This window comes from Oreochromis aureus, linkage group 10 (assembly GCF_013358895.1).
Source record: "Oreochromis aureus strain Israel breed Guangdong linkage group 10, ZZ_aureus, whole genome shotgun sequence".
Taxonomy (NCBI): Eukaryota; Metazoa; Chordata; class Actinopteri; order Cichliformes; family Cichlidae; genus Oreochromis; species Oreochromis aureus.
In genome coordinates, this window is record NC_052951.1 from 10,813,615 (window position 1) to 10,822,693 (window position 9,079).

Consider the following 9,079-nt stretch of genomic DNA (forward strand, 5'->3'; position numbering starts at 1 on the left):
CAGAAAGAACACAGGAAACAGGAATACAATGAACACATCTGCTGTGCACTATATATGTAATAAACCATACATCGCACCATATTGTTTTGATATAATTTTAGTGGTATGACTTAGGGGAATAATGTTCCTATTCTTTACATGTATGGTATAGAATACAGTATATACCAACATAAGCTGTAGAAGTTCACTGCTTTTCAGGTCATTTTTCTGTCATGTATTTTTCTGCTGAGCAGACCGATTTCAGGCAGCACATCTGAGAAATGAACCCAGCAGGTATTTGGCAACATTACTTGTATTGTGAGAACCAGTTTCAACCCTATGATAGTTTTTTTGTGCTGGCACAAACTCTGAAAAAACAGCGACAGCAGGTACAAACCACTACATGACTGCAGGAGCCGTGTCTAAAGCACTCACCAGATGGTCAACCAGAGCTCCTCTTTCATCTCTGCAGGTTATTCTCTGTTATAATTAGTGTGGGTGCACATTCAACAGATAAGTCAGCTAATTATCTGATGCCGTACTAATGAAAAAAAAAATGGTGTCAAGCGTAAGTGGGAAAACAATGCAGGAGAAAATAGAGGTGTGGCTCGGTGAAAGGTCAACTTAAAATGTGCATAAATCCAGTTTAGCAAAATTTCAGGTGTTAACTCGGTGCTATGTGTGTGTTTCATTTTGCATCCTTTAAATGATGTCTTTAATGACCTTTTATTACACTCCTTTTTACATAATTAACAAAGCTTAATTAAGTTGAACATAATTACTGCCGTGCCACACTGGGACCTATGAATCTGGAGACTCAAAGCTGAGAGACAACCAATCTTATGTCTTTACTGCAGCTTCCCTCCATGCACCTGATAGGAAAATGATTTTTAGCAAACACAAATTTAGGACCATTTTCAATAACAAGGTAGAAAATGGCAGCGAGGATAAGATCTTGTCTTGTTATCTCCCTGCATAAGTAAAGAGGGACAATCACTTTCCTCCCAAACACACTGCAATTTCAAGAGAAACTCTCGTGACCCGGTCACTGCCTTGTTTTTGTCTGAAAGCATGTAGCACGCAGGGCACTTCTCTGCCTCGAGGTTGATGTCAATAAATATTGAAACAATGTTGGTAAAAGACTTTCATTTTAAGCCATTTGGGGCCATTGATTCCGCCGTGGTGCTGAAACGCTGGGTGTGTGTCAGCTCAACAGTCGGTGAAATACTCGTATCGAAGAGCGAAATGCTTAATGCATTATCTGTGGGAGCGTTTATGTCTGATGATTTCAAGCTTGTAAAAAGAGCTGGCGCTTTTAAATAAAATCTGTGTGGACATTTTCACATTAAAGCATCCGCTGCAATCGCCTCTGAGTCATCACACACCACTGGTTGATGAGCTATCTTGTAAAATGCCCACACTTTGATAGGAGGCTGGTTTCAGGAGACTGATGCAATTGTAGTGAGTAGATCGTTGCCATCATACCGCCACACACTGTACTAAAGGTGGCAACAGACATGCCAGCAGCTTAGTGAAGCTTTTGTCGGACACATCTTTATCTATGTAAACATTCAGGAAATTCTCCATTGAGTAATATTTGAATGCGCTACAACCAGTTTCCTGAATATCACATAGTGGGTTTCTCTGATATGTTTTGGAGTAAACTGCAACGATGCTAACATTCTGACGCCTCGAAGACAGCAGTCACCATCTTCACCATAGTGGTTTAGATTCATCAGTAGAAACGCAACAGATTACATGTGTGCCAATGAGAAGGAGACAGGTGTAACAGTAAAGCTGCAAGGAGCAGATATAGTGAAACCTGGGGTCAACCATCCAAAGAAAAGGACAAGGCAAAAGAGAGAAGAAGAGAGTAAAGGCAGGGTGGAGTGAGTGGAGATAAGCGTCAGGGCAGCAAGACTGGGAGGAAAGGTTTCCGTGACGATAGTGAGACCTGCTATGATGTCTGGTTTGGAGACAGTAACACTAAAACAGAGACAGCAAGCTGAGCTGGAGGTGACAAAGTTAAAAGATGTTAAGACTTTCAAAGTTAGAGAGGCAAGGCTGGGATGGTTTGGCATGTGCAGAGGAGGGATAGTGGAGAAGATTCATGGATGCAGTGAAGGAAAACATGGAGAGTTGGTGTGACTTTAAAGGATGCTAGATGTAGGGTGAGTTCAAGGCAGATGATACACTGTGGCGAGACCTAAAGGGAGCACGTGAAAGTATCAGGAGGAGGAGGAGGAGGAGGAAACAACTCTTCTGACTGCAATAAGTTTTCTGGAAATCCATGGAAAAACAGCTCTCGGTTCCTTTGGTCCATGACCTCAGTAAAAGCTTTCCTGATGACTTAATGGGCTCACACGCTGGTTTCAGGTCGCACTGAATAAAACATGAAGATCACTGTGTGAATCACGGTCATTATTAGAGCCACAGTCAGATCCACCCCTCGCTCATCATATCTGGTTCGAAAACACACAGATGGTAACACCAAAAATATTCAGCTTAATGCTTCACAAGAGGACATCATGGGGGCTTCTTTTATGCTGTCTGTGTTTGCTAGGCAGTACAACATCAGACTGCTAACATGCTTACAATGACAATGCTGGCAGGTGGCAGCAGAGACATTAGATAAGGAACTCAAAGAATCCTGAATAGAAATTTATGGGAGAATTCTGAACATGAAAGATAGTTTTCACGCCTATGCACCCATGTAGTCCAATCAACAGCTGAAATGGGAAGGTTTACAACTGTTTTAAAAGCTGTAATGTGAAACAGTGCATGTGTACGTGTTGGGGCCACGTTTTGCCAAACCTTTTTTTTCTTCCTTTACTGGATATAACTCTCAGTTCTATACATGCAGTTTTTATGTCCCACTGAACCACTGAAGTTAAATTTATGGCTCTCCCCATTCACACCAGTGTGTGAATGTGTGTGTGACTGGGTGGATGACTGAATGTGTAAAGCGCTTTGGGGTCCTTAGGGACTAGTAAAGCGCTAGACAAATGCAGGTCATTTACCATTCACATAGATACAGACTAAGTTGATTAGATGAAGAATGAAAGGCTCAGTGATAAAGTTTATCTCTACAGACAAATATGAATGTATGCACCAAATATCAACATAACCAACCAATACTTCATGAGTCTTATGATAGTGTTAGAAAAAAAAAGAGCCAGGGAATTAACCCAGTCATTGGGATTCATCTTCCACGAAACAGAAATTATTATACTGAGGCTTTGCAGACACATCACCCCTAACCATGCAATGTTAACTTGTCCACCATTTATAGTGACAATGTAGGATCAAGTGAATAGTGTCTCACTCATGCAGGCCTAGGGACTGGTCTGCAACCATCTGGCAAGCAAATATGTGTATTTCCTGACTGGTTGCAAGTGGTTGCTGGGAAAATGGCTGCTAAAGCACCAGTCATGCAGGTCTACATACTGGTCAGTGACCTCCTGGCAACCACCTGTCGCTATGGAAAAATGCTTAATCCTTAACCGGTTGGGAAAAACCTCCTCGTGGCTGCTTTGGTCACTAGCATATTGCTGCGGTCATAGTTTGAACAGAATCCCTCTGCTCTTTCCTTTTCCCCTCATCCTGAACCAGGGATGAGGGGAAAAGGAATCAGGCTCAGGGAGGGACAGATGGCTGCCCCTCCCTGAGCCTGATTCTGATGGAGATTTCTTTGTGTCAAAAGGGAGCTTTTCCTTCCCACTTTTGCCTTGGGGTGCTTGGGATTTTCTCGGCATTTTTGTAGGGTATCTACCTAACAATATAAAATGCTTTGAAGTGACTGTTTTGATTTGGTGCGGTATAAATCAAATTGAATTGGAGTGAAGTGACAGACTTGTCTACGAACACTGTCCAGGACTCTCCAATCTGTCGTGAAACTGTGAAAATTGCAACACAAGGTTCATCTTCAAAGCAAAAGTTGCGACTTTTGAAACATGTTAGCTGCAATGCCAAGTTGCAACTTTTACTTTAAAGTGAACAATCTCCATTTATGTTTTTACTACCGCTCGAATAGTAGTTAGTATAGTTAGGAGCAAGTATTTGCAGATGAACATGAAAAGTTACGGGCAACCATAGCAACTTGCTAGCAACCAAAGCAATCACTTGTCCAGTCCCAAACCCCTGCCAACCAGCTGGGGAAGACGTATTTTTCCCTAGGAAATGGTGGTTGTGTCACATCCAATATGGCTGACAACGTTCTAGCAATGTGTGCAGGAAGTCAGGTGACTTCATGCGACTAGCCTCAATAAATGAATTCATGAATATTTGTGACTACAAAATTCACAAATTGATCTAGACATGTTAGGTGCCTACATTTTGCAAGGTACTGTATTTCAGTATGGACTGATGCACAAGGAAAAGGTTCATTGTGATGTGGTCCCCACAGTTACATATAGTTGATGCAGTATTGCTTTTATTTGAAGCAGTTATTACCAGGCAGATGCTGAGTTTGTTTTAACCTCTCTGTCTCTGATCGATCTGCCCTGGGGTGCTCCATCGCAGTGCTGTGAATCCCAAACCAGTTTTATATAATGATGAGCAAAGCAGATCTGGGTGGGGTGATCATAAGAATCGTCAATTGCAATTGGTCATTTGTATTGATGGAAACCTAAGCGTTCAATACTTTCCAAACAGACACTACTGAGTCCATTCAGAGAGTGCTGGTGATCGGTCAAGAGGGCGTACATCAGCCTATCACAGTGCACTGGATGTTTGTGTTCTCCCAGTGTTTACAGGTTTTTTTCTTTTCTTTAAATGTACGACACACACTCCCAGACATAATCATTTCTCAGATTTTCTTTATTAAAAGAGCCAGTTCCAGTGTGGTTACTAGAAATAAACATGGAGAACAACTTCACAATCCAGCCATCAGGTTTTGCACCACACACTTTAGGGATGCTATTATGGTAACATTATCATATTCAGCTATAACCAACAAAAGAGAGACAAGACAGCAGTTTAATCACTTGATGGGAAATCTTCAGTCATGTCATCAACATGGGAACCCGCGCAATCAGAGCTGCTGCTAATCAAACATGTAAGAAATGGAAGAGAAAGTACATGAATGAACGAGTTTGTTAGCAGCCACTGTCCAGACAGCATTTCCATGAAGAACCTTATTTGCAGCTAGTGTGCTTTTGTGTTGCACAAGACTCCTGCCTGGATAAGAATTTGAACCCACATCACTTTTTTCATCATTTACATTTCAAAACTTTAAGCTTCCAAACTTCATTCCTCTCTGGCAGGTCCTGGAAGCCTCGATGAAGGCCGATGTACATCAGAGATATATATCAGAAGGCTGACACTGGCTGATTTGCTAGTTACAGATTCTCTGAAGAATATTTAAGAATAACACCACGTGACTTTTTGCATATTATTTTGTGCTACACTATAATTTTTGATGTATTGTTTTGGACTATTTCTGAGGTCTACTCAATATTCTCAGAGTTTATAAGACTCAAAGCATGTTTATGCTAAGAATATATTGTTTTACACGGATACAAATGAAACCAGGTCTAAATATATTCAGGCAAAATGCCTGAATGCGAAAGTCAGGTAAAGAGTTTTTCTTCAGTTGAAGGAACTTTTTCATTAGGCATTATTATAACTCAGGCTTCAACTTGTTGACCAATAAACAAAGTAAAACAGAAAAACAACAAAAATCACTTTGGGCAACTTGTTCTTGATCTCATGGAGATAAAATCAGCAGAAACTCTAGCAGCTAAAACCATGATTGGTTGCCCCTTATGCACAGAACACTTCAGTTTTGTGGCATACCGTATTTCTGTAATGCACTTAAAAACAAAACAAAAACCCCCCAAAAGTTCGTATTATGTCTAGAACAGCACTGCACCATGAGAACAGTGTTGCTTTGGGGTATCATTTACCACTGACGCTGTACTGAAGCCAATGCTGGTGCAGAGAAATTTCAGCTTTTTGAGAACAAGCCCACATTTCGGGAATAAAATGTTCCAAAGTCTTACGTAGATTACTTTTACTGATTTCCATTTGAAGAAAATCAAGGGAGACAGTATCTGTGGGCTGCATCTGCAAACCATTGGTACATTCTTTGTGTTTACGTCTCTCATAATTACTAACATCGGTAGTCCATCAGTAGCTGTCCAGTAGCTTTGGAGCCAGCATGTCTGGTGCCAACTTCTTAGCATTGATAGTGCATCTGGACTCACATGTGTGTATAAAAAACAGTTAAAGATCACTGTGCTAACCACTGTTACTGTGAGCATGCATGCTGAAGTTTAGCTGGTGATGAATATCAAAGCACAGCTGAAGCTCACAGGCAGCAATGTTTTAATAATTCGTCATCTACTGATGAAGACTTTTAAAATATAATTTCATGGCAATTCATTCACTAGTTATTTTGACTCTATTTAATAAAAAAAAGTGCTAGTTAGAACAAAGGCAACACAAAACTGAAACCACTGAATTTAGTGGCTGTAGGTGCAACTGCTGCAAAATTCCCCAATGGTTGTTAGATGCTGTCCCCAGTTTTTGTCTGCCAGGATTTTCTTCCATACCTTCTGCTAGTAATGCTACGTAACAACTGCCTCTCAAACATGTCAAAATGTGGGCTTATTTGCAAAGAACACTGAAGCAGAACTGGTTCCACATCTGCACCATCACCTGCTGAAAAAAAACCTCACTATGGTTCAAAATCGGTTAGGAATAATCAGCTAATTAGAATTCACCCATAAATTGCTTCTCTGTGTTTGGAATAGATTTAATCGGCAGAAAAAGACATCACAGACTTTTTAACCACTGTCAGGAATGAGATGAGCTTTTAGAAACTGCTACATTTGACTCTTTCTTTCCATCCAGTCATGCTTGTAAAGGAAGACCAACAGGACAGCTACAGATCCTACGGTTGTGCACAAAGTCGCTTTGAGATTAACACACCGCACCGAGGCAGCACAAAGAAGCCTGGATTGAATTCAAACAATGGAAGCAGGGCCTCTGTATTCGAGCCCACTTTGTATCTGTCACCTTTAGCTTTTGGCATCGGCTAAATGTGACGTGCAGAATAATAGTCTTTGTGATATAGCAGCATTGTATTTGTCACAGTGCACCTCAAAGAATTATGAAGAGTATAGTCGGTACATGAAGGTAAAAATGTTTTCTAAATACGAGGACCAGTTATTACAATATGAAAATATTACATTTGCTTAAGATTAACAATCCATTATGAAAAGGGTGGGAAGGGGGGCACAGAAGAGCATCACAGGTTCGATAACATGAGTTTTTTTTAGGTCTCTGGAGGAGGAAGGACAGCGAATCAGCACAGCATTACTCTGATAGGCAAACCTGAAGAGTTCTTACCCCCTTTAGGAACGGGGTGGTCTACTTTTTCTCTTGAGTTATCCCATCATCATCATCATCACACCAATGAATCAATATCCTTAAACTCAGTATTTGGTACAGGGAGTAACACAATATCTAAAAAGAAGCAGTAAAATACAAACCAGGTTAATCCATTTCCCACAAATAAGCAATGCACTGGTTTACAAACAGTAACAACTTTTCTCTTTTCAAGTGCAAAAAAAAGAACAAAAAAAAAGGAAACAAAAAGAAAAAAACTGTACGCACATACGGACACTCACAGAGACACTGGCCCTTCAGTTCATGACAATTAAAGAGAAACTTCCTTTCGATTTGTCTCTCGAGTACAAACATCTGAGGTCAGCAACGACTCGACTGCACAGCAAGTCCATACAGTGTAGAATTCAAAGAAATTGCTTCGGCAGCCACTTTGCATATAAAGTCTGTATAAAAGGAGCAATAGTAAGAGGCCCTCTTCAAACGTTACCCCTTCTCCTAACTGCGAGCTGAGCTGGAGAGACAGGAGGAGCGAACTGCACGTTTGGTTGATGTTTCTCCAGCTGAAATAAAGGCGAGAGGTAAAAACAGGAATACGGCGAGTTGAGCCCCCCCACTCCAAACACCCACCCACCCACTCCCAAGTTTACAGAGGTCTGATAACAGTGGATGCAGTGCAACTCAAAGAAGATCCGATCCACATTATCACAGGAGAGTAGGAAGATGTCATTCCGTACAGACGGTCTTTCGTATACAAAACAAAGAGTCATGTAAAAAAAAGAAAGAAAAACAACAACAACACGTGTACGTGGGTACACTCCAACATGATGAAGACGGTAGAAAAATATAGACCTTTTCTTAAAGTCACTTAAATCCAAAAAAGTTTCAGGATAATTTCTTAGTCTTATTCAAACTGCTTAATCTGAAGGCATTTTGGTTTTAGAAAATTGTATCAGGGGATTTTTTTAAAATTACTAGTTAAAATATGGAAGAAGCAACAACGAGGATTTGGTTAACGTATCGCAAAAATTAATTTAAAAGCTGTAAATTTTGCGAATTTGTCAGCAAATTTGGATTTATTTGGGTCGTAGCTCCCACCTGTAACCTGACATATTGTCACATTGTGGTCAGCTATGAGATTATTAAGAAACATGTTCCAAATCCTTGAACTTTACAGTCATTGGCAAGTCTGCACTACCGCTTCTTTCTTCTGTCTTTAAAGGACTAAGAGGCGAGAGCACGGCTCCAGCCTCCCTGTGACTCAGGATAAACAGAATGGTTGGATTAATAGAAAACAAGCACAAATGTCCCCTATTTGTAGACCTTTCTTTGAGGGACTGAGTCTTTATTCCTGTGCCTGTTAAACTGAGGCTGGGAAGAGTACTGCACATATGTCACATATGATATCGGACTAGAAAATGTATAAAATAATTTTCTACCTCAGCAGATTTCAAAACAGCAGCTCTAATCAGTTCACAGAAAGCCACAATGAGCCTCATTCAAAGCCTCACACTTATGCTACAGACAGACCACCACTGCACGACCCAAATTACTGTCACCATGTGCAATGAATTTGCGATCTTGTTGCCTTTGAAATAGTTGCTCTGGAAACGACGACCAGATATGCAACCACTCGCAGTCAGCCGTCTTTAAAACAACTTTGGCCCAATGTGAAGAAGCAGTGAGACAGAGGTAGACTGCTATCGGTCTGGTATCGGTTAGCCTGGGGTCAAGTTGGCAATTACATGCA